The sequence below is a fragment of the Centrocercus urophasianus genome, unplaced genomic scaffold, assembly GCF_019232065.1.
Source record: "Centrocercus urophasianus isolate 14NV4802_14NV808 unplaced genomic scaffold, USGS_Curo_1.0 seq_10, whole genome shotgun sequence".
Taxonomy (NCBI): domain Eukaryota; kingdom Metazoa; phylum Chordata; class Aves; order Galliformes; family Phasianidae; genus Centrocercus; species Centrocercus urophasianus.
Window position 1 is genome coordinate 28,512,031 of NW_024884142.1, and position 27,322 is coordinate 28,539,352.

The following is a 27,322-nucleotide window of genomic DNA, read 5'->3' on the forward strand; positions in this document are numbered from 1 at the left end:
TTTATTACAAAATTCCAAATGCCTTTCAGAACTTGGTGAGCCTTCCCAGCGCAGATGGCCTCAGGATGCAGACACAAAGCTAACATAGGTAAAACTAGATCTTGTCCTTGGATTGAGAGCTTCCCTAAATTTTCAGATTGGCTTGTAAGAATATAAAATCTGAAGTGCAGTCACTGCTCTGGATGGACCTGGGCTGATTAATTACAAAGCCCCACTTTTCTGCATGCTGCCAGTAGAGGTAAAGTTGGGAAGAGCATTTCTTTGCTGACAACTCTTAGCTTTCAGCCTCTATCTGCCCAAAATGATAGAGGCTTTGGTGACTCTGTAAGCCACTTCCTGTTGGGCCCTTGCTTTGATGATGTTTCCCATGCTTAATGTGTATTCCTGTCCTATTTGGGGCTGTTGGGACAGGGTTTGCTTAGAGATAACGAGCAGAGTGGTAAGGCGCTCATGTAAAGTACCTGGGGTCCTGCTGCAAGCCATCCCCTTCAGCTGCTCAGCTTTCTGCAGCCTCCTCCATCTGCTTTCCCCACCTTGGTGCAGAACAGGCCCTCAGGCTTGCCCTCTCCAGCACAAACATTATTCCCAGGCATTTGTGTTCCTGTTCCTGCTGTGCCAGGTATTTTGAGATCTCACCTTTACCAGCAGAGCAGAGTTTTACCTAACCCCTGGCAAAGCCATCTATTTGCTTTGCAGTTTGTTTTCACTGCCCTCCTTGAAAACAAATGTATGCCTTAACTGTGAGTACGTGATTAAACCCCAAGCGAGGCACAGGCACAAGTACTTCAGAGCGCTTACAGTGAGTTGTTCTCTTCTGTGGTGTCTTCAGTAAACACAGCACAGTGTCTTCCAGCAATTTGATGCTTTGCTCTGCAGCATCATCCATCGCCAGTGAAAGCAATCTTTCAGGAAAACCTCTTTGTTAGAGCCTTGCTAACTCCCCGACAGCACTGAGCGACTTGTGTCACAGCCTTCTCCTGCATGCCCCAAACCTGACCTGAGCACAGCAGAGTGGTGTCTGGGGAAATGAAGAAAAAATGAGTAACACTAAATAATCACTCCCTCTATTTTCCCTTCCCATTCTCCTGCAAAGTGCTCTGACCCTCAAAGGAGGGTCATCTGACTGCATTGCGTTTCTTATCTCTGCAATTGCTGCTCCATCCTGCTACAAACCCAGGCTCCAAGAGAGGTGAAAGGAATAGTTTGTACATTGAACATTAGTAATCTGGGAGAAGAGGAAACAAAAGTTTGGGAAACAAAGACAACTATTTCTGAGCATCTGGTCACCTCAGGAAAGGCATATCTTCCAAATTAGGAACCATATCCTGAGTTATTTGGGGCTGGTAATGATGCTTTGTTGTATGCCCAATCCACAGAGATTAATACAAACGTGGATCAGAAACAGTGTATTTATTTACCAGCATTTTTAATGATAATGTTCATAACCTTGTTGGTTTCAAAGTGTTATTTCATTGGATTGATTGCATTGTTCTAAGTCGATAATATTCTAAGATTTAACAACTGTGCCATGTCTTCACATTTTTATATCCAGAATGAATTTTTTGCATGCAAATAAAATACTAGTGCTTTGGATTCCAGAAACCTCTGAGGCAAACATTTTATTACATGATGAAATTAATTTTTATTGTCCTTCTGTTCTGTGAGGCAGAAACACAAAGCAATACGAGAAAAAAGAAAATCAACCAAAGTGGCCTGTTCAGCAGCTTTGCAGCCAGAATTTTCCTGTAAATCTCAGAGGCGATATGCTCTTCAGATCGATGAGCAAAACTGAGGGGGTAATGGCACGTTGTATGAACTGAGTCTACTAAAGACCTCTCTGCGGTACAGGAGCGTTAACTGCTTTGGGGCCATGTAGACCATCCTGCTGACTTGCTCAGAATTGTGATGGAGTTTCTGCCTCATAGACTAGCAGGATGCACACATATCGGTGTCAGCTTTTGCATAGTCAGAGTGCAAACAGAGCAGATACTGCATCCCTTTTTGGCCACTGGACTGGGAACCCTGCTGCAACTTCTGTTGTAGCCTTGTGTCCTGTCAGCTCCACTGGACTGGGAACCCTGCTGCAACTTCTGTTGTAGCCTTGTGTCCTGTCAGCTGTGGTGTGAAGACAGAATTATTGGCTTTAAAAGAAGATCATCATAGAATCATAGAATGGTTTGGGTTGGAAGGGATCTTTAAGATCATCTAGTTCCAAACCCCCTGCTTTAGGCAGGGACATCTCCCTCTAGACCAGGTTGCTCAAAGCCCCATCCAGCCTGGCCTTGAATGCTTCCAGGGAAGAGGCATTCATAGGCTCTCTGGGCAACCTGTTTCAATGCCTCGCCACCCTAACATTAAAGAATTTCTTCCTAACATCTAGTCTAAATCTACCCTCTTCCAGTTTAAAACCATTTCCCCTTCTCTTGTCACTACATGTCCCTAGAAAAAGCTCCTCCCCAGCTTTCCTGCAGGCCCCCTTCAGGTACTGAAAGGCCACTCTAAGATCCTTCTGGAGCCTTGTCTTCTCTAGACTGAAGAGTCCCAGCTCTTTCAGCCTGTCCTCACAGGGGAGGTACTCCAGCCCTCTGATTACCTTTGTGATTCTCTTCTGGACCCATTACAACAGCTCAGTGCTCTTCTTGTTTTGGGGGCCCCAAAACTGGATGCAGTACTTCAGGTCTCACAAGTGCAGAGTAGAGGGGCAGAATCACTTCCCTCAACCTTCTGGTCACGCTTCTTTTGATGCAACCCAGGATATAGTTGGCCTTCCGGGCTGCAATGTGCAAAAGCACATTACTGGCTCATATTGAGTCTTTCATTAACTAACACTCCCAAATCTTTCTCCTTAGGGCTGCTTTCAAACTGACTGAACTGTAGTTCCCTGGATCTTCTTTTCTTCTCTTCTTGAAAATGGGAGTTATGTTTTCCCTTTTCCAGTCAGTGAGAACTTCACTCAACTTCCATGACCTTCCAACTATGCTGGTTAGCATAGTTTGGCAGCTTCATCCTCTGGTTCCCTCGGAACACATCAATGGATCTCATTGAGTCCTATGGACTTGTGTACCTTCAGATTCTTTAGATGGTCTCAAACCATCAAACCTGACCTTCACTTACAGCACGCAGATCTCCCTTCTTCCAATTTTACCTTTGCTTTCTGCAGCTTCGGCGGTGTGGTGGCTAGAGCTAGAGGATGGGTGTTTGGACATCCCAGTGGATACTCCTGGAGAGGTGACTTCCTGCAGCTGCAGCAGATGTGGGGCTGAGAGCTGCTGGGATGCAAGAAGATGCTGCCAGGTAAACTGGCTTTTTGTGTAGCTGTTGCCCCTATTTATGCAGCTGTTTGCCCAGAGAGGCAAGGTAGCGTCAGGTTGTGGCTGGGTAGGTGAAAGTGTTTTTGTACCTGAACATACGAGAGTGTATTAGTGCCTGAACAATTAGATGACTCTGGCTACAAATGGGAGCTCTGTGCGTCCTGTGCTGTGAACACGACGGTCTGTGTGTGCTCACGCATGTCCTGTCAGCATTTGTTTAATGCTTCGGTTGTGTTGGCTTCTCCCCTTCCCGTTTGTGTTTTAATGCGCAGGCACTCGCTGAAGTGCATCCACTTAGCGAGCATCTGGCCTTGCTGGGCTGTGCACCCAATGCATTTTAACCACATCTGACTTCTCAGTCAGCACTGAGGAAATTAACAACATCCCACATCCCCTCCAACAGAAGGTCCTCCTTCCCTTGCTGATAGCATTCTGCACATCCCACCTGGGCTGGGGGTGCCAGCACTTGCAGAGGGTGCACAGAGTTTTATAAAGCTTGCTGGACTCTCTACTGGCCTCTGGATGCCACCAGCTTGTAGGGTCAACTGGAGAAAAATGGGAAGCTTGTCTCTTTTCTGCAATGGACTCAGTACTTCTTGATTCAGAGCAACTTCACAGGCTCACCCAAAATTAAGGATTTGGTGAGGCTTTTAATTAAGAGGAGATCTAATTGCCATGGTTATACATTACCAGGAAAGTCACAGGGCTGAGGCAATTTGCCTTGTTGGGTTAGTATTTGGACGACTTATATGAAGAGAGGTGATAATAATGAACAAACACAAGATCCAGGGAAAGTCCATCAGGGAACCTTAATTAGGCCATTGTTTGCTCAGTGTGACATGCTGTGTGCCACAACCTGATCTTCAGCTCTTTCTTCATGAGTTCCAATGGATAAAATAACTCAGACTTTCGCCACCTTAAGCTGAACCTATGAGTCAGAGATGCCCTGACCCTTGCACATTGAGGTAGGTCAGCAACACTGGAGAAAACTCATCCATAGTGCTGTCAACAGCAACTCCCTACTACACCAGGATGGTTCATCAGCCCCATTTCCAGATCTGTTTTTTTTTCTATTTTTCCCCCAAGTTGATGGCTTCCTCACAAAGAGCTCTGAAGAAGGATTTAGAGATTCTCAGCCCAGCATTGTCACCCAGCTGGGATGAGGACAAACTATGGATGCTCACTGAGCGATGGTCACACACAGACCTTGAGCTGCAGCTTCACAGAGTGTGGTCCAGCTTCAAACTCTGTTTCCAGTCTGTACTCATGCATGCAGCCTGGAAACTGTTCACAAGTCTTTGTGCGGATAAAATCCCTTCATATGAATATGCAAGAAAGCAATCACCATGGGATGCTGCTGGCCAAATTCATTAAAATCTGTGAATGACTATGTAAGGAATATCCTGGCAGAGCAACTCCAGCACTCAAACATGTTAATCCTTCCAGCACAGCCATTAGACAGGAAGGAAGTGATGGTGATTTGTTTTATTGTTGTTTAACAGTTAGATGAACTTTGGCAATACAGCATAGACTTAAAGCCCCATCACAAACATTTTGAAGGACTGGGCTGAAGGGCTTCGGCTATAGGACCTCAGCTGGGAGTATGGCCTTGCTGCCCCCCGGGGCAGAGAGGACATCTCACTTTTCCCTGTTGCAGGTGATGCTCTCTTTTGTTCTCCTTTATGTTGCTTGAGAGGACTCTGATAAGCAGTCTCCTCACCCAGGGGGCCTCTGTCCTGTGGCTGCAATTAGCTGAGAAGATTCTATGCAAAAAAAAAAAAAAAAAAAAAAAGGCTTTATCTGTTATATAGACTCTATTTGAAGTACCATTTATAGGTAGGGTGAAGGAATGGGGCCTTCATTCTCCCAAAAATCCTGGTCAATCATGGGCTAAGTGATGCAGGAGCTTTTACAGACATGGTGCAGGAGAATCGTTGGAGGATTTTTGAGCAGACTGGCTGAGCTCTAAGCAAATGGCAGGCTCTGGGAGAAGGATTTAGATTCCCTTTTCCAGTGCCATTATTTGTTCTACGGATGCCTCCAGGAAGTGAGAACTATTTGAGTGAAAAAAGTTCTAGTTCACCAATATGAAGTCCTTTTCAGCATCAGTAAGGGAAATGAGGAGGATATTTTGGGTCATGTGCAAGATGAAGGAGGCTAATGAGGAGCTGTAACAGGAAAGTATACATACACGAATAACTGAGAAGAGCAAACAGATCTCCAGGTACCAGAGGCTTGTGTAATGAGAATTTCATCCTTACCATATTCATAAGTGGGTCATGGAAAGTTGCTGATGGGGTCAGATTTCAGATTGGCATAACTCAATATAATTGATTCTAATGGATTTCTTAGGTCATAAAAGGTGATTTTCTTTAGGCTTTCATCCTGTGCTCCCTGGTAATATTTCTAAAACTGTAGATAAGTTAAAAAAATGCACATGTTAAGTCCTAATACTGAGGACTTTAATGAGGCTTCTCTCTATCGTTTTTGCAAGATGATGACAAGTAAACATTCCAATTTTCTCTACTTTTTCCCTAATATACACAAGTAGGGGTATACAGAATTACAGCTAGAGAAGAGTATGGAAAGGCTTAGAGTTTCCAGAAAATGCCTTCATTCCATATGTACATCTAAAGAAGACTTAATGTCCAAGAAGGATCTCTACTAACTTCTCAGGCTAGCCCTACCGCATGCTTTCTCTACACATCTGTGCAAAGAGCCTTTCTTAGCTGGCAAGTGAGAAGAGCATGGACTCTGACTGGGTGCTGTGTGTTGGCACTGGGTCAGCTGCCCTGTCTTGGGCTTCTTCAGGGACGGTGCAAGGACAGGATAAATGGCTGCAGCCATGTCTGCATCAGCATCCTTCTCTTAGACCATCCAGGTGAGTGCGCGCTCCATGAGTGGGAAATGCTCAAGGAATAATCTTCCCTCTTCAGCCGAAGCTGTGTCATGGTGGCAGGAAGGAATGGAGACAGGCTATACGTGCTCTGTGGGCTCAAGCCCTACAGCCAGAAGAACGCAGGGCTTGTTTAAGCCTGCAGGCCATAGAGTATGACCTTATGACCTGAGATTTTTTACTGGCTTCCCTCCACACACAGAAATTCCAGCTGTTAATCCTCTGGTGTTTTGTTTCAGGCTGTTGCCATACTTTGGACAGGGATCTGCTAAGATTTGGGATTACTTGCACGCATTCCCTATCCTAAAACTACTCATCGATGGTTAGCACTCTTTGTGGTACCTCACAATATTTTCCCTATTATATAGACTACTTCATTTGTTTGTCTGTACAGCTGCTATTGTTTTGATGTTATCTTGGCTTGGTGTCATTTTTCTGCATACGCTCAAGGGCAGTTCTCTACCTGGTGAGATCCAAAAGTAATTTTTGTTTTTTACCAAAACTAACAGTACAAACCAGATCATTAAAAAGAACCAATCAAATATAATGCAAACTTGTCTCATATTTATGCACAGTTGCAAATTGAAGGTCATTGATTTTGTGAGTCACCAAGCAGAAGAAAGTGTCCAAGTGCATTTGGAAAGGAGTCGCAGTCATGACTGGCAAGGGAACAGCATCCTACAAGCACTGAGCGTTACCTCAACATGACCGGATTCTTAGGCTTAATCAATGTCATGCAGCAGTCCTCTCAAAGTATCAAGGGATTAGTTTAAAAGTAGCAAGATCTTTTCCAGGGAGGTTATGACATTTATTACATGTTATCTCTCTGCCCCTGAAGCTGATCCACAGGTATTGGAATAGAGAAGTAAAGCTAGGAATAGTATTTGGGTCACAGACTGCACAGAAATACAGCTCTGCTTACAGCTGCCTTGGAACCAGCAGTCCTCTCCTGGTTCTGTCCTGTGGTGCTCAACACTCCCCCTGGAAGTAGCAGTGCTACCCATCTCCCCAGTCTACTCAAAAATGAAATATCCCTTGCTGCCTTGCAACCCATTTCATTCTCCTAAGTAGCCTTGCAGTAGTTCCCATATGCTTTCAGCCTGTCTCAAATGGTTTTTTCCATGTCCTGCCACAGAAAGAATATCCCAGTATGGCCCAACCGCTGACCAAGCAGGGACACTTACAGCAGGGTGCGCAGGGCCACCTCCAGGTGGCTTCCAAAGATCTCCAAGGAGAAGACTCCACTGCCACTGGGCAGCCTGTGCCAGTATTCACTTATCCACACAGCACAGAAGTTCTTCAGGGTGTTCAGAGGAAACTTTCATGTGAATCTTTCTTCCCTGGACTTGCACAAACTCCTGAAAATGAAAGTATATATCTGGATATAGACATTGTTTCTTCCTGCATTCTTTGCATAGGCTTCTAATTGATGTTTGCTACATTTTCTTCTAGAAAAAAAAATGTTAAGTATTCCAAAATCTTGATTTAAAAATAAATAAATCAATAAAAATGCATGAAAGATGCTATATTGTTTGGAAATATCCTGAGATGCTTGTGCAGTACGTAAAATCCCTACCCCAATTTTACTCTACCCATAATCAGGGGCTGATGGAAAATGTGTTGACTTCCAAGTAAGAATCTAATTTGAGGCCCGTGCTGTGGGAGAAGCAGAGGGTAAGCTGGTTACTCAGGGGTGAAGGAAGGGCTGCCCTCACTGTGATGATCTTAGGCTTTCTTACTGCAACATGAGGAGAGCTGACTGTGCTAGAGAAGAGGAGTTATGGCTGCAAGGAGGCCTGAGGCTTGAATCCCACAGCAGGAGGGACTCCAGCAGATGGTGCATCAGGGACATGGGTGTCCCAAGCCACCAACTGATGCTTCCAATGATGCTGTCATATTGGGATGCAGCAGTCTTAGAAGGAGAGAGATCAATAAACCAGGAACAGCACTGTGGTGTGCTCCCAGAGCAATCTTGGGTTATTGGATGAAAGCAACTACCCCCATGGCAAAGTTACAGGCTCCTCTGTCCAGTCACAGCTCAGAAGATGATAGGCTTATGAAGTGCTTTCCTTGCAGACCTGCTGAGGATTTGGAGAAATTAACTGTAATATGTTGATGAGAAGATTTATGAGAGAATCAAGGAGATATGAAAATGGAAGAATCAATGATATGAAAGCACAACACAAGATAGTGAAGCATTTTATTTCCATTGCATTCATTATTATCACTTGGTTGTCAGGAAATAATCTGAGCAGTAAGGCTGCATAGCAGAGGTACGGAAAATAGATGTGATCATTTTCCACAGACACAGAGAGTAACACTCTAGATATTTTATAACTTGCTCATGTTTTATGTCATTTCTTCAGACATCTGTGCATTAGAGTGACTGAGAACTGCAAATGATGTATCGTTAAGATATCCCACTATAATTAAGCTGAAATAATGCTGGATTATTCTAGCATAATTATAGGGGCTATTTTAACTATTAGCTCATTAAAAAGCTATGATGCAAATCTTGTTCTAAAAGAGAAGAAAAGACAAGAGTATATGAACAAAATGTCAGTGGTTCTCTGCTAAGACCAGATGGAGAGGTATAACTATACTCAATTCATCAGTCTATATATTTAATTAGAGCCAAGGCTGCATGGAGCCTGCAATGACCTTTTATTATCTTTAGCTTTTGCAGATTGACGTGGCAATGCAGAAATACTTGGGAAAGGAATGTGATACCTTCATAAAAGAGCAAACCGTAGGTGAAATTAGTTGGGGTTTGCCATGAAGCCTTGCCATGAGCTCCTCTGGAGCTGGGAGACATCATTTAAAGTGCTTTGCACTTCAGTTGGAGCCCATAGGATTACAGAAGTCAGCACTTCAAGACTGAAAATCCATGAATGAGTGTTTTGGATCTGTGATGAGACCATGGATGTGCAAAGATGTTCACAGCCTGTACAGTCTCAGCTGGAATTTGGTTACTCATCCATGTCTGATCTGCTTGGGATCACCACTGATAAAATGCTATGGAGCCAGGCTCCCTCCAGCAGTGCCCAGTGCTAGGACCAGAGGTGGTGGGCACAAAATGGAGCACAGGAGATTCCCTCTGAATACCCTGAAGCACTGCTGTGCTGTGCAGATGGCTGAGCACTGGCACAGGCTGTCCAGAGGTTATGGAGTCTCCTCCTTGGAGATCTTCAGAAGCCATCTGATTGCCCTGCTCTGAGTGTCCCTTTTTGGGCAGGAGTTGGGCCAGGTGGACCCAGAGGGCCCCGTCAGCCCGAGCCATTCTAGGATTCTGTGAATTCAGTCATCACTGCTGCCTCAGTCAGGGTGATTATGAAAACAGTTCACTTTGCAAATATGGCCAGTTGTTCTGCTCTGCCTAAAGGGGCATCTGATCTCTGGCATCTGACAGCAAGCAGCAGGGCAAAATAGGTGAGCAGAGGCTAAATAAGAAAAATGACTTCTTGTCCTCAAGCATTATGGCAACAAATGGTGAAGAACACACCCTTGGGAAAAGGAGAAATGAATGAGATGAATGTCTAATGTCTAATAAGTACATGACAAATCAAAGAGCATTCTCTTAGAGGATAGTGCTAGCAGCATTTGGTGAAGGCAAGAAGCAGGGAGTCAGGGGAATTTATTGCTGTGCAGGACTGCATGTTATGTAAATCTTGTTGGAGAGTTCTCCGTGACTGCTGTTGCCTTTTGAAAGGAGAAGTAATTAGTGTAAGACTTTGTTTTATTGGAAAATCACAAAGAGGTAAAATCAACAGAAAGGCAGGAATGGCAGATCAGGCAGGCCTGAAACTCTGCCAGATCCCTTTGAGGTCTGGTGCTCAGATCCAAGGACTTCACTCATTTCCAAGTGAGTGAAGGAAGGTGCTGATGGGGAAGGTGGGGAGGTGGGCTGGGAGAGGAGCTGGAGCTGTATGTCAGTATTTCTTCCCCTTCTGCTCTCCCCACAGCTCAGCCCAAGAGCAGTGACACTGGGGACAGTGAGGATGGGGGACCACAGCACTGAGTATTACCTGAAGGACTCAGGGCCAGAGGTGTATCCCAGCATTTGGCTCAAGGAGTTTTCTTTGTTTATTGTCATTTGATTAAAGAGCAGGAATCGGACCACACGCCCCAGAAAGCCAGCAGAAAGCGTTAGTGTGCACACTGAATATGCAAGAGACTGGAAATGGTGCACAAAGCGAGGTTGGTTTGAAAGCAAACCATTGCATCCCCAAAGAGGAGAAGGTAGTGAAGGAGCAATGCGGGCGGGGGTGAGGACTGCATAGAGCTCCGGAGGACGGCTGTGAGCCCTTCAGTGGGGAGGTGCTCCGTGCACGGGTTGGGGCACCTCAGGACGGCTGGTGGCAGCGGCACCCCGCGCCTCGGGAGCCACTGGGTGGCGTGGCGACACTTCGGTAGGCGCCGAGCCGGCTGGTGGAAAAACACAGGCAGAAATGGATGGAGATAATTTACGGGGCCTCTCTTCCGAGCGGAGAGAAAGCAGGTGAAACCAGATTAGGGAAGTGGTTATATGCCATGCCTCCTTTAACAAATAAAAGTCTGAATGATCAAGTATCCAGGAGTAAAGTTCAGAGGCTGTAAAAACAATCCGCTAATGACAAATCATGGCACGGCCTCGCCTCCGCTGGGCAGGGTGCAGAGAGGGGATGGCCACAAGTCCCCTGGTCTAACAGCTGCCTCACATCCCTCCTGGTGAGTCCTCAACCATTGGAAGTCCCTCTGGTCCGTGCCCCATTCCGCTGGATAGCAGTCATGCTGTGGGCACAGTAATTTGGGCTGGGGGTTGTCTGGGACTGAGAGTCCCACAGACATAGATCTGTCCGGTTTCCAAAGCTGTCCATTGGTACATGGACAGCATCACCTGTCCCACGGGATGGACACAGCTGGCTCACCCACAGCTAGCCCACACCACAGAAAGCCAGGAGGGAAATGTCAGCACAAGATAGGAGCCAGAAAGGTTTTATCTTGGCACCCTCTGGACGTGTCACATTTTCCTCTCTGTTCTGGCTTGTCCCTGCCTGATGTATAACCCCTGTTGTGTTTCACAGCCTGATTGCTTAATGTGATTAGGAAAATATTTGTAATGTCTTCATCCCCATAGTGCTCACTGCCTGCAGCTCTCCCTGAAGGATAGCCAGCTCACAAAGCGCCCTGCAGCTGGGCCTGCCCACCCTGCAGCAGGAGCCACTCAGATAAATTTCTCATCCCCTGGCAGGGCAAAGCCCTGGAGCAGTAGAGATGAGGAGAGACTGCCCTGATGTGACCAGTGCCCTGATAAATATTCTCATCTCTTTTTATCAACTGTCAGTACAAATGAACAGGCAGCTTGCTTTGAGGATGTTTCTTTTGTATGACAAGGGGGCTGGGACACAAAAGAATAGTGCTAGCATAAATTATACTGTTTCCAGCTAATTCAGATAAACATTTATTCCAAACGCAGCATTATTGCTACAAATGCCCTTTAGCATTTCTGAGAGCTCCCATGATTGTTACAAGCCACCAACATACCTTCATGGTGTGCAGGCATCAGGAGAACCTCACAAGTAGCAAGAGGCGGGAAGTGGAGCCAGCAGCTGGGCTGGGGCCATTTGCTCATGTGTCAACCACCTTCCATCTTCTACCTTCATTCTGTTGCATGATGTGTAATCACTGGGTAGCTCTGCTCTCAGTCACCAGCCATTCACTGCTCACTGCTGGCCACCAAGTCTCTGTCCCATCCATGCAGCCAGTGCAAGGGTAAGGAGAGGAGTCAAGAGAGCAGGGGAAGATGCGAATGGGCAGGTGGAGAAGGATGATGATCACCTGGAAGCACACCCACTCTTCTCAAGAAGCTCCTTCTGAACACCAGGAAGCACCGCTGTACTGTGCAGAAGCCGTCTGGACATGGCCCTGGGCACCCTGCTGTGCTTGGTCAGAGGTGGGTCCAGATTGACCCAGAGGCTGCTTGTCCTCACAGGGAGCGGAGGGGCAGCGCTGAGCTCTGCTCTCTGTAACAGCAACAGGGCCCGAGGATATGGCATGGAGCTGTGTCAGAGGAGGGGCAGCTGGGGGTTAGGGACAGGGTCTGCACCACAGGGTGGTCAGGCCCTGGAACAGGCTGCCCAGGGCATTGGGCATGGCTGCAAACTGCTGGAGTTCAAAGAGCATTTGGACAATGCTCTCAGACACAGAGTTTGAATTTTGAGTGGTACTCTGTGGAGCCAGGGGTTGGACTCGGTGATCTTCATGGTTCCCTTCTGCCCTGCAGCAAAACCATGGAAGTAATGGCAAAAGTTTTCTGCCTGGCCTTGGAGCGGTCCTTCCTGCCTCGGGTGTGCCTTCTGTCAAAGGGTGATTATTGCTTCCGGGAGCTGAAATCCTCAGTGCTTGTGAGTGGTTTGAGCCCCATGAGAGGATGGGGCTTTGCCATTAAGGGGTTTTGGTGGAAGCTGACACTGCAGTCACTTTTCACAGTGAAGTGCTGAAAAGCGCTGCACAACCAGCTGGTCTCTGCCCTTCTGGAGCAGTGGCCTAATGTGCCTGCAGTGATAGAAGCGCAACACTCCAGCCACAACAGGGAAGTCCCACACCCCTGGGAAGGAGGTCATGAGGGCATCTGCACTGCAGCACTCTTCCCTTGGAGGCACAAAGGTCTTCCCCATCCTGCTAGTGGGAAACCAATGCAGGGAACAAATCAGTTCTCACCCACTGCAGAGGAAGCCCGTGGTAGAATAGAGATTGGGGCAGCCCTGCCATCCCAGTGTCTCCTTATTGCTGAGCATGTAGCTGAGCAACCCTCCAGCATGCTGCTGAGGTGACAGAGCTGCATGCCCTGCAGGCAGCAGGGAAGGAGATCATTACTTCTGGCTTTTCTTCTTGTTTCCTTCCAGGGTAATAGATTCCTTCCCTCACCAATTTCTTTTTTTTTTTGCCTGAGATCGGGTAGTCCAGGACATTCTGTCCTGAAAGACAAAAAGAAAAAACGAGCAGAAATAATACTATAAGTCAGAGAATATTACACTTAATGAGGAGGACTGCTTGCTTTGCCTCCCCCCGCACTGACCAAGAAAGTGCTGATAAAGCCGGGTAGATATGCAACTGGATGCTGGTGCCTGAATGCATTAGTCAATTTTAATCTTTTTATTTTGCAATAATTACAGCATCAACTGTGCCCTTTCTGTCTGAGAGAAAGTTTATGATGCTTGGAAGTACCTGTGTGAGAAAAATGGCTTTTATTGATGTATTTCCACAGGATGCTTTCACAGAGCGTTGCTCATGGCCCTAGAGCACCAGGAAGCGATGTCCCTGCTCACTGTCATCCCCAGGTCTGTGCAAGGCCACAGACGTCCCTCTCAGGCTGCAGGAAAACCAGGCTGTGATGTTCTATGATGCACAACCAGCACTTCACAGGTCCAGGTCAGCTCCATTCCTCTCGTACCCACTTTACTGGACACAGATGTGGCCCGTGGTTGGCCTTCCCTCTTCTCCTTTTGGATTACAAGTGGTTTTAATGGCATTTATACCTGCAGGTATAAATAAAGATTTTGCCTAGGAATAAATGCACTTTTGTTTATTCAGGAGAAAAGCAGAATCCTGAACCTGAAGAGAATCACCAGATTCACAGTACTGTGCTCGCCGGCAGGTGAGCCCACCGATGATATGTTCATTTAATTGCAGCATTTCTCAATTTCATACCAATAAAAGGCTGCTCATGTGTAAACTTCCTAAACAAAGGAGGCTGCCAATGGGCCTGACAACGTTTCCTTGGTAACATTTCTTAGCTTTTACCCCAGTGATTGATATCCAAGGATAGCCATTTGCTTTCTTCAGCAGAACAGGAGAATAGGGCTCAGTGATTCCCTTCCTGGCTCCTGGAAGCCAAGAAGAGAAGCAGTCCATTATAGTTGCTGTGGTTTTACTTATTATTTATGTGGAGAAAAAAAAAAAAAAGTGATGGAAAAGAAAGAAGCACTGGAGAAGAAAAAGCAAACAACAATCCAAGAAAAACAGGAGACCAATTGCACTTGGCACCTGGTCCAAAAAAACCTTCAGCTGATCGAAATACTCTTTCACTTTGAAGGGCTTCAGCTCAGATTGCTGAGGTGTGCGCAGGGCTGGCTGCAGCCTGACCACATTTCTCTGCCATGTCCTTTTTTTTGCTGGATTAAAACCCTTTTGTGGAGGTGCTGTTTCTCTGCTTGCTTTGGCATGTGCCCTCAGTGCCACCTACTTTGGAAAACAAAATCAGCCAAGGGCTGGCTGTGCTCTGGAGTACCAGCAAGAACTCCAAAATTAACACAACCGAGGAAAATGGTGCCTGCGAGTCCAACCAGAGTTCATCCAGAAGCAGCTGTGGCTGTATGAAAGGGGCACCTTCCACAGGTGGAAATATTTATGACACGTTTGAATGAGTCCAACACCAGGGATCTGCCAAAGGAACCAGATTCCTTTGGCCCCATTTGTTTCCTGGTGGCTGTGCCCCACAGGCAGTCCTATTTGAGGGAAGATATCATATTGGCTCCATGCTGATTGTCATGTCCTCCCTGAGCTTCTCGTCCTTGGAAAAGGTTTTTCTCCCTGTCTTGCCCATTTTCAGAGTTTGAGGTGAAAGCAATTGAAATTCTGCTCCTCAAATATAGGGGCTGCAAGTATCAGTAGGGCAGCGGAAATGTGGGAGGAAATGCAGTGTGATTGCTCCTGCACCTCAGAAATCATTGCAGCCAAGCAAGAAAGGGACAAACTCATTAAAGAACACATCTGTTTTTCAGATGGTTGGACACCTGAGAGCTTCATCCTTTCTTTCTCTCCCTTTTCCTGCAATTTATTATTCATATTAAGTTCTTTACTATGAGAGTGGTGAGGTGCTGGAATAGGATGCCCAGAGAGGTTGTGGACATCCCTGAAGGTGTTCAAGGCCAAATCAGAGGGGCCCTAGGCAGCATGGTCTAGTATTAAATGGGGAGGTTGGCAGCCCTGCCTGCAGAGGGATGGTTGGAGCTTCATGATCCTTGAGGTTCCTTCCAACCAGGGCCATTCTATTATTCTGTGATACTATGATCCCAGTTTTTGCTTCTCCCAAGCCTCTCCAATCAAAGGTTCCTTTTTCATCCTAACTCCATCACAGTCCTTTCCCATCTTCTCCTCACCTGTGCTGCAGGATCCCTCTCCTCTGCAGCCCCTAAGTAAGTGCCACCAATGACCCCAGAACAAAAGCCAAGGTGGCTGTGGTAGGTGATGACTGTAACCCCAGCCTGGACGTGGGTTCTCGTGGAAGAAGTGACCCTGGTGGCTGAGGTGGCTAAGGACAAGCAGTGAGATCACAGCACATCACATTCCTGTCGGGAGAGGGGTGAAATCGATGAACACACAACAAATCAGTGCTGTTGGGTTGAGTTCTTTTTTCTTTCCCTTTAGAAAGGCAATCTTTTCCATTAGGATGCTGGCTGCTGCTCCATTTATAGTTCATCGTTAACCATCAGTGCTAGGTGATACCCAAGGCCTAAGGAAAAGCAAAATTAAGCAAACATGGACTGTAATTGATCCAGTAAGTCATATAATCATAAGATACAAGTGGGAGATTTTATTTTTGTAAGCTGAGTACCATATTTTTCGAAGCCTCAGATACAGTCACACACTACAGAAGCATTATATTGCTTGTAAAATTATCCAGTCCTTTTTATAAGCCAGCACCAGTACAGCCTGTCCCAAATAACTCTTTTTAAGATGCACTCCATGGTTGTACTGTGCATGTAATTATTCCTTTTAGTTTTTCCCTGAGATTTGTTTCACCCAGTGCCTCCCTCTTTCCAGACTGCCTGTACCTGTGGGCATAAATAAAGTGTGTCAGTCCTCTGAGGCCACCTCCACCTCCCATCCACTGCACCCCTGTTGCTGTCTCTGTGTCTTACATAAAACATTATGGTGGAAGGGTTTGGGAGGAGAAAGGAGAGGGGAGGAAAGAGAAGAAGAGTTACCAGGAGTTTCTCCAGCCAAGCAGTTCTAAGAAAAGCCCCCTTTTTTCCCCTCCTGACCCCAAATACCTGCTTTGGCAGGGAGGTTAGACTCAATGATCTCTAGAGGTCCCTTCCAACCCCTGCAATTCTGTAACTCTATGAAATACAACCACTGGAACAAGAAAGCCACAGCATTCTTCTCTGCCTGCCAGTCATCCCTTCCAACATGGAGTAAAAGATACACAGCCAAATGCAAAGACATCAATTGTTGCAGCTACATCACTTGTCACAGCCATTATCTCTCCACTTAGAGCACCAAACTGAAACTTTTCCCACATGCCACAGAAACAGGTTGGGTTACTGAAAGCTTCAGACTGCAGATCCCAGCAAATATCACTGTATTGGTATGTCCACGCTTCATGGCTTTACCTCTGCCCAAGAGGATAAGGAGTATCTAACAAAAATCAGCTTCTGGAAGCAGGTAGCAGCTTGGAAGATATTCAGGATCACTGGTGCTGCCTGGTTTCATCTGAACCCTGCTAGAGTGCATGTGGTTGATGAGGTACTGTGGTGTGAAGGTGTGTGCATCCACTCTCCAGAGAAGGAAACTCAGTCTTCCGTGATCTAGACCTAAATGTTGCACAGCAGAGAAAGACCTGGAGGAAGGGTGATGTCCCAGAAAGGGGACTCCTTGTTGTGTTTGGATTACAGTCTGAGGCTTTGCTGATCTGGAAGACAGGACTTTCCAGCTGAAGGAAGTCAGCCTGACTGTTTAGGACACATGCTCCTATCCCTGCCTGAGCTGGTGAAACAAGCACACCGTTTGTCACACCCTTTTTTGCAGCACTGGTTTTCTCCAAACAATGGAAATCAGAAGCTGCTAAGGTGCTGATATGGTAAGGGGAGCAGAGGAGTGGCAAGGTCGGAAGTACCCTTGTTGCTGCCTTCCTGGCTGTAGGCATACTTTCTGTGCTACTCTAACAGCCAAGGCAAGACTCAAATGCCCTAAAAAGCTGTGTTAGCTGTGTCAAAGCCTTGCCCTTTCTACCTGGATGCATATGGCACGTAACTAGGGAAACTGAGCATGATGCAGATGCCTTGGTGAGAAATGTCTCTGCTGAGAGATGGTTCAGACACAGGACATCTATTCTGCAAGAAATCCTGACATTTCCAGAAGTTTGGTCTGGCAGAAAAAAAATGAGTAATTACCCTTCCCCCCTCCAAAAAAGGAAAATCTGCAGGGAGGCAGAGAAAGGGAGAAAGAACGTCTGGGAGAAATAAAACCATTCCTATTCTTTATTTCCCCTGGTGCAGAACAGAGGAACAGCTGCCTCTGCCTCCTGAGGATGCCCCAGCCAGGAGCTGAGCAGCCCACAGTCCCAGTGAGCTCCTGTGGCTTTGGGCTCCATGGTAGATCCAAGCTGCAGCTGAGGCCAGGGATGTTGTCCTCATCCCAGCATCACTGCAGTGCACAGCCTGTGTTGATTTTATTGCTCTCTCAGATTTTGAACCAAGGTTGGTTTTGATGGAAAATTTGTCACTTGCCTTTCTTAATGTATTTGCATGGCATGCTGTCATACCCAGGTCTGCTCCTTTGGAGAAACAGTATTATTCATCTGAAGGGAGGGAAAAAATGTCAATGCAAATCATCACACGTTGGGGTAGAAACACTTGAGCCTCACTCCTCAACCATGATGACAGCACTGTTGGAAACTGAAAAAGATTGTGCCGGAATAGTGGAAGAAACAACCTGTTAAGATGACTGGCTCACTGCTCAGACCGAAATGGCAACATTTGAACACAAAATACGCTCAAAGATAATTAAGCTGGGGAACTGAAATGATACGTGAAACCAATTCTCATTAATATCAGACTAAAACGCATAGCCTTGTACAAGGAAGAGAAATCTCCATGCTCCCAGTAACGGAGATCAGTGCCTTAATGATCATTACATGACTAAAACTATACACTAATACCACAGCGGGTCACTGGGGTCAGAGCAAATGCTTCTTTCTTTGTATTACACGCTTTTATGTCTTCATTTACTCCACCAATTCTCTCATTATTTCCTCCTCATCTGCTATTCACAAGTGTAATTTCTGTGGCCAGTGCTCCCTCCTCTCACCAAGAGGCAATCAATGCCCAACATCTGCCTCTTGTAAGGATTCGTGTGCAGTGAGATGTGTCCAGCAAGCTGCTCCAGGCCTTGTTCACTGGCCCAGTGAGAGGACAGGGATGTGACGTTCAGAGCCGAGGCTTCCACCTGTGTTAATAAGCCACTGATGAGGAAAATGACAGCACAAATTAACTGAGCCTGCTTGTGAAAAAGGGCACTCATGGATGGGCGGGATGGAGCTGTGGGCTTGGCTGGGGCACAAGGCTGAAAACAGGCTCAGCCTCCCCCAGTGCTCTTCTAATGTTTGCATTACAGTAAATGGACGTTTCTTGGCGTTTACCCTAATCATACAATCATGGAATCATTAACATTGGAAAAGACTTCTAAGGTCACCTTGTCCAACCCCAACCCACCAGCACCATGCCCACTAACCATGCCCCTCCATGCTACATCTCCATGGTTCTTGAACACCTCCAGGGACAGTGACTCCACCAACTTCCTGGGCAGCCTGTTCCAATGAAGCAAAGCCAAACCTTTCCCTCTTTTTCCTCCAGAATAAAATCAAAATCTGATTATCAGGTATTAGCCCTTCCAGCCCTGACACATGAGCAGCAAACCCTGCCCGTCCCCTCAGTGCATGCACAGATTGGAGCAGAACAGCTGCTTTCACAGCACTTGGATGGGCAATAGCCAGGGGATAAGAGCTTACTCCTTTCTCACTATGCTGAATAGTTTGGGTTTGTCGTGTAGCAGTGTTTCCATACAAAACATTGACCTCCCATCAATTTTAAACATACTGTTGTCTGGGTTAGGAGAGGAAACAACTGTGTTTTTCCTTCTTTTTGTTCAGTTTATTTTTGTTCTCTTCCTTTTACTTCCTGATTCAATACTGCCTGCCTTCCCCAGTTCTTTACTAGCTGGCATTTCCTACTCCTGGGCTGTCTGCAAAGGAAAGCTATCTAACTCTGAAATTTAATAAAAGCCTCTTAAGTGATTTGGGAGTGCGTAGGAGAGAGAGATCTTTAAAAGCAAACATTACTGCTGGGGTGTACATGTAGCTTAATAGGATTTTCTTTGTGAATCTGAGCTCTTAATAAGACAATTCGAGATTAAGAAAGAATGGAAAGATTTTATTTATTTAGGTTTCCATCTAAACATGCTTTTGTTCCTTTCAGGGAAAAGAGTGTCAAAAGACAGCCTGCATCCTAATAATGCTAAGTTGGGATTGTACTTTTTTCATCAGTTCACTGTAAAACATGATTTTCCCATTCTCTCTGCTGTTTTGTCTGTAATTTTGTTTTTTCCTTTACCCAGTCTCTCCTCCAAATCTCTTTCATCCCTCTCCAGTTTCTTTTTTTTAATCCTCTAAGACCAGGCTGCTTCTTTCTGGATGGTTGAGAGGAGTGTGAAAATGACTCGCACCAGACTTACTCACTGCTTCCTCTGTGTTTGCCCTGTATCACTGGGACAGACCAAAGCTCTGCAGATGAAAAGATGCCCACAAGCTACTCTGAGTGAGTTCCTATTCAGGATCTTACCGTGCAGTGTATGTTTTTCCTGAAACAGGATGCACCAACCCAGCAGCCCCTGTAAAAGATAAGCAATTTAATTATAGCCAAGAGATAAAAGCAGAAATGGCTCTCAGACAAAAACTCTGGCGATTGTATCTGAAGTCATGTGAAAGGACACCCACTGAGGAAAAAGGAACTCAGCACTGATAGCATAAGAAACTACTGCATGAAATATCTTTTCCTAGGGTTTTTTCCAAAATAAAATACCTGGGAGCTCGTATCAAAGGGGCTCTCAGCTCTGTGTGGCACGTGTTTCTTCCCCTTCTTAGGCTATCTCCACGGCATCCAGGCCTGATCATGTTCTGATGTAGTGCAAATGAAGTGTAAGAGAATAGAGAAAATGCCATATTTTGAAATACAATTACTGCAGCATGTCAAAAATAGAGTGAATTGCAAGGAACATCAGAAGGATCTTTAGAGAGCAAGATAACTGGGCAATATTATGGCAAATGAAACAGAGTGTGAAAACTCCAGGAGGCAATGGAGAATAGAAGAAATAATTGACTGCAGTCACTCTGAGGAAGGAGGATAGAGTACCATCAAGGGACACAAAATAGAGGCTGCTTGTCATTGGTGGTCCAAAAAGAAGCTGGGGAGAAGCTAAACCATGGATAGATATTGCCATGGAGAGAAACATGGTGAGACGGAATGGTCTGCCCAGAGAAGCCATGATGACTCCATCCTTGAAGATTTTTAGGACCTGGTTGGATGGAGCCTAATCTGCTGGGTAGCAGCCCTGCCCATGGCAGGGGGTTGGAGCTCAATGGTCTTTGAGGTCTCTTCCCAACCTGAGCTGTCCTATGATTCCATATGGAATCACAACACCCGGGAAAGGACTGAGGCCTACGGGAGCTGTTGTGCTGACAGGCACCATGCATCACCCTGGACACGTGGTGATGCTGCGGGAGGAAAGGGGAAGACAAAGTCACTTCTGAGCAAATCTGCCACTGTGCAGCTTTTCTGACCACAATTTGTCCATCTGCCTTCCTCTTGAGGAGCAGAGAGCTCACTTCCCTGCCTGCCTCCTCCTTCGGTGCTATGGCATCCCTAATGCAATTAACTCACCGGCCTCCATTTTTCACATTTTGGATGCTAGTAAAGTCAAGTTGCCTTGACTTCAGTAAAACCGTTTGAAGCAGTGAGAATGACCAAAATGAAAAAGTTCACCAGCAATTTGCAGCAGTTGTTCACATTTCAACTCAGGACTGAGCAGGTTTTTGATCCAAAAAGATACAGACACTCTATATACAGGACTGTTGCATTCTCCTAACGCAATGAATGATTCATTCCAGTCGTGACTGAAAAACTTTGGGCTTGCCTGCAATTGGAAATTTACCAAAAGACTTATTCTGGAATAACTCTTGGGGTAGCAGCTCTTCTTCTGAGATGAAATTGCCCACACAGTATTTGGTAAGAGGGGTTATTCTGGAAAGGCTGCTCTGGAGAATTTGCAAGTTTAGACTTCCTAACAGCAGAAGCTGCCTTGCTGTGGGGTCTGCAATGAGGAAAGGTATCTGAAAGGCATTTGTTTTGGTGCCTGAGCATAATAGTAGAACAGATCTGCAGTTGCATTTTGGAGAGATCCATAAAAATAAATGGGTGGAAACAACGTGGAGAATTATTAGCACCAAGATCCTCAGCCAAGCCAGTGCCCTCATGGCACAATGGAACTTATTTTATCACCTAATTTACAACTTAAGTTTTCCATCGGGGACGGTCTGGGACATAAGGATACGTTGCTATAGCTCAGACATATTTCATTCTGGTTTCATAATAGATCTGCTAGTAGAGAGGACTGAAATATTAGGGACTGATTTTGGCTCTTGCTACTTTTCAGCACTGTCATTTCACCAAGTGCCCCCAAACTGACACAGCGCAGCACCAGAATACACCTCTATTTTTCCCCCCTCAGCACTTGCTGGTAGACCAAGTGTTCAGCCTAGCAGGGCCTGCCCATCACTCACTGTGACACCGGATTCCTTCAGGTGAGGTGAAGACCACAGGCATGAAGCGCTGCTCTGGAAAACCTTTCCCAACATTTGTGGGTACTCCCTGTCATGCTGAGAGCCCAGTGGGGCCCTACAAGGCTCACAGTGTTGCATACGCCAACATATGAGACATAAAGTGGAGTGGGAAGCAATTTTGGCAAAGGATGTTCAAATTCTTTGGGTCAGAAATATGTGTGTGCACAGAGGACATTTTGGCTTTTCTAATGCCTGAAGATCTGCTGCTGGACGTTGCTGTTGAGAGGGCTCTTGCCCCTGGGGAAGACAAGCCATAAGAACAGCAAATGCAGTGAGTCTCAGCATTCAGCACTCCTGATATTTCTAATTTTAAAAACAACAGCAACCAACAAGACAAGACAAAGCTTTTATGTCCTCAGGGAACACAAAGAAAACACCAGCAGGCACAGTTCCTCCTTTTTTCCAGCCCTGTGCAGCTACCTTTAGAAGCCAGCTGTTAGCAATGCCATGGCCAGATCCAGCCTCCAGCTGGAGGTGCCTCCAGCACCATCCCCTTCCACTGGGTGGGAGCACTGGAGCAGGCTCCAGCTGGGGGAGGAATCAGAAAGAAATAAACCACTTTACTATCTGGGTGATAGTCTTTATTGTTGGGCTCTTAAAATATCCCTGTGGCCTAACATATGCCATGAAGACAGTTTAAGCTCTTAATGGATAAACAAACATAAGCAGCAATGCACAGGCAAGCTTTAAGACCATTCACAAACAGTTCATTTGCAGGCATTGTAAACTGGCAGGAGCACATTAAAATCTATGCATATTGCTGGAGAAAGTATAACAGGGAAGGGAGCCTAGAACATCTCACATGTTTCTGCACCAAGACAAATGTATTCTGGGCAAAGATTACCCATATAATGACTAAAAATTACATTCAAGCTTGGGAGAGCTTGTTTTCAATCTCCTGAGTGACAAGGGGACAGGAAATCTCCCTGATCAGAATAAAGGCTGCAACAAAGGATTTGAACCCTGAAGGAGCAGCAAAAGCCTCCAAGCATGACTGAGCCATGTGTCCCACCTCACAAAGAGCGATGCGAGGTGGGAGACTTCCATGGGCTCTTCCTGGGGGGATGCTGTGCCAGGCAGACTGGAGCCCGACCTTAACCTCTTCACCACTGCAAGTTTCTCCTGGACTTGCGGGGATTTATTAGAGCAGCCCAAGAAGGAGCAGCTCAGTGATAAGAGATTGTGGTATTCGAATCTGGATGCTGCAGGTAAGCTCTGTACTGCAACCCAAATGCTCTGATGAAACTAAAACCCCACACTGCCCAAACTATTCCTGCAGTGCAGTATCCCCACGCACGGTACACAGCACAATATTTCATTTTCATCACAGTATCCCTCAATGCCAACCAGCCCTTTCTGTAAACTGGCACCACTTCATTGCTCCTGTGAGGGCTGCAGGCATGACTGCAGCATTTCAATGCAGAGCTTTGCCCGCTTGCCAATGGAGAACCAAGCACAGTTCTGGTGTATCTGTGGAGCACAGTGCTAATTTTAATGAAACACTGTGGTTAGGTTTAGTCTCAGGATGCTTTTAGCAGCAAAACTGCAGAGAGCACTTTTACTCCTGCTCCATCGCTGGGTCTCCAGAGTCAATACTTGCACATCATAAGGAGTGCATACTGTCTTCAGTAGATGAAGGCTAGGGAGGTCTTATTTTCTGGATACATTTCAGCAGATTCAGTTTATCTGTAAGCCAAATACGAGCATGGCAAGAGAAAAGGATGAGATGCATGTTACCAGCAGTTTGTAAAAATGGAGATGTACGTTTTTATGCATGTGCTCATTCCAGAAGCCTGAATTGTTGGACTAGCGTTTTTCTGAACACCACTATTCTCTGTGTACCCTCTTTCAGAGTATTACATTCCCTGGAAAACTGGTGCTGGCTCATGAATAGGCAATGGCTTGTTTCCTTCTTCCAGCCTGGAGGAGGGAAAAGAGGAAGATGCCACAAGAATGCCTTTTCACTTTGGGAAAATAGTAGCTTGCAAATGCAAATGCTGCTTTTTTTGTTTGTTTGTTTGTTTTTATTCCTTATGAGACTCTACAGAGGGAAGGCTTTAAAAACAGCATAACACAGACTTGCCTGCAGAGGTTGGAAGTGAGGCAAGCACACACTGATGTGGAGGGCTGTGAGCAGCAGAGATTAACTAGACCTCAGGAGAAGACCATTAGAGCTGGAGGACATTCCTGGTGCTGTGCTGAGAGAGACCAACCCACGAATGGGCTGAAATCAGAAGAATGAGATGGAAAATTACCCAGTGGTGAAGATGGTTGGAAGGGTTGTCCATCCCCAAGCAGGGATCAGGGGGGTGACAGAGGAGTGTGATAGGACCCTGGGGTCCCAGTGCTGTGCTTGCATCAGAGCTGGGGAACAAGGCAAGCTGTCTGTTTCTGCCTCTCTGCAAAGCATCTCACTCTGATAGTTATTATTCCTCTCCGATAATTGCTTATCGTGGTGTTTCTGTGCAGCCAGCTAGCCACTGCAGGAGTTGGTATACCTGGAAGTTTGACTCAAACTTGCTTTGATGTTCCAATAACAAGATATTAAAGCTGTAATGCTTGTTATGTTAACAGGCTGTGATGTTTGTTTTAGCTTAAGGCTTACATCTTCTCCAGTTCAGCATGAGGATCCCTGTTCTTTATGAAAACATTTAAAACAGCAGTGTTCTCTTACTGCTCTGTTCATATATTTTTCTTTCAATCCTTTACTAAAGGTACTATTAAAAATAGGAAGTTGCATAAAAGATCCCGTATCTCTGCCATAAGTGTGCCAAATAGGACTGCCAACTCAAGAAACTTTTAACATACATTTACTGACCCTCTGACCTTCTTGAAATAGATGTACGCTTTATATCAGAAATTAATAGAATTTCCATATTATCACCATTATCTGTAAACATAAAGGGCATGAAGTCTTCTTTTAAGAGTGAGAAATAGACCAAATTGCATGAGATGGTGGCAGGTGTTATTTTTCTCCAAGAAATTCATTTAAATGAACTGCACAAAAACCTGTAGAAAGAATAGGGGAACTGAGCATGTGCTCCTAGAAAAATCAGTTTGTGGCAGTTGTGTTCTGGAAGCATGGTCTATTAAGAAGTAATTGAAAACTCTAGTTTCTGTAGTAAAAAGGTAATTTTAAAACACGTTTGATTTGCTAGTGATGTACCCAACAGACTGAAACAACAGTTAAAAGTAGCTATTTTCCCAACCTGCAGAAAGTCCTGCCCAGAACTGAGAGGCCATATGGTGTCCGATGACTTTCAAGAACTTGTAAGTCCATCCTTAATATTGCAGGAGAAAAATAAGACTGCCCCAAGCACTCAGCCATACCTTTATCAGCAGATTGAAATCTGCATTTCCATAGCAGAATTTCTTTCCCTCTAAGCAACTCATCTATCTTTTGATGCCATCCGCACAGATACATCCTATCCTGACTTTGTGAAGGTGTCACCTCCACTGAGGTGAATATTCATCATGCTACCATTGCCCTGTCCCATCTGATCTCACTGCAGTGATTGTTTTTCATGCCTAAGATGGGTTGCTGCATGAAACCTGGGACGGTGGCAGCTTTTGATTGTTTGTACAGTTGGCTCCACCTTGTCCCATCCCATGGCTGCCAAGGATATCAAATGCAACTACACCTCCAAGACACAGTAGAATGATTAGATATAAAGAAAGGAAAGAAAGAGCTTGTGTGAAGGTTAAAAAATAGAGAAGAAAGGGTAACAAGTCCAAGCAATCCAGATTGGTTGATTTTGTTGTTCGTTTGTTTTCTACCATTGCTCCTGCAATTTAACATGATGTTCAAACTCACAGGGAGGAAGGCAGCGGGAGGGTCATGTGGTTGAGATGAAGGAGCAGCTATCTCTGTTCCCAAGAGACCTGGCAACCATCTCCGTAGAGCCAGAGGGGAAGTCCCACCATGCTGCACCCTGGGAGCGGACTGCTTCCCATCCAAGCCTTGACTCTCATTTTTTTTGCTGCATCTCCATTTATTCATTTTAAAATTCTCATAATCCCCCTACACAGAAGTAGAGTACACTCCAGGGACATCCTCTCTTTCATTGCTAAAACAGACTGATGAGAAATTCACCCTTTCTCTCCTAAGATCACTTCCCCATCCTCTTATCATTACCGGCAGATCCAGCCCATAAGCTCAGCTGTGTCAGTTCAGCAGCTTCTTCTTAACACAAGCGCTTGCCAGAGAAATAGAAACTGCAGATTTCCTGGAGCTTATTATGGGAGAGATTTCTCTGGTGACCCACTGGGGTCCTTCTGAGGGGTCTCAGCACGGAAAGCAGGATTTAACCCACAGCTAGCTGCCTATGGGCAGAAAGCAGCAGCAAAAAAATCAGTCCCAGGGGAGCAGAGTGTATCAAAGCCTCCCAAGCCTCAGCATTTCCAAAAGACAACAAAGCAGACCTAAATAACCTATTATTTGGAATGAAAAGCATATGCAATGGGAGAGACCCTCAGTGCCAACTTAACAGAGCTTTGTTGACTGCAATGAAACTTATCAGACATAGCTCTTAAAATCTTTTTTTTTTGAGGGTATATTCACTGTTTATAAAGGAAGGCTTACTTTAGCACTGTAAATCACTCCATAAAAGCCTGCAGGCAGAATTTATTTTTTCCATAAGATAGGCTATGGTGGTGGTTCTGTGGCCTATTAGGACAAGGCCAGCCATAGTCACATGTATTTGACAGGGCTGAGATGATCCCAGTTGGAGGCTGTTAGAAGGTGCATGTGGGTTGCAGGCCTCATGTTGGTGCAGCCTGGTGCAGGCTCAGGAAAGCCTCCTTCCATTGCCCATTGCCCACGTCTGTTGGTGGTGCACTGGCCCCACTGGGAGCTACCTGCCACTCTCCTGAGGCTCCACGCTCAAGCTGCAAGTGGTGGAGCAATGCTGAAGGCTTTCACAAGGAAGAAATTGCTAATTCTTCTGCAGTTGTACCTGACACTGCTGCAGGGCCAGTGCACATTTTCCTAACTTCGATGGAGTTAGAACACAACTGAAGAAATTCATAGAAGAAAAATACCTTATGAAGGGCAATTAAATACAAATCTAGGGAGTCCCTGGGCACCAAACCGCAGGAGGCTGCTGGAGTGACCTGAAGGGTGAGAGCCACATCTGCCTTCTCCAGTCACTGCTCCCTGGGCAGAGACCAGAAAGTGTCAGCCTTTGCACTCATAGAGGTGTCTCCAGCTCACCTCCTTTCCCAGCACCAGGACTTATCTGCATAATCTTCCAGTAAATCTGAGAAAGAAGACATATGGAAGGCAGATGGCTGTGCCCTGGCAGTGATCTTCTCTGAAGCTTCTTCCCAACTTTTTTTGTTATGGCACTTGGACACGGTGGAGAAAATGGTGCTCCTGGCACCATAGGAGTGGGTTGTTACCAACACTGTCTCTACATGGGAGGGGAGGAGAAAGTTCTACCTCCAGATGGAAGAGCA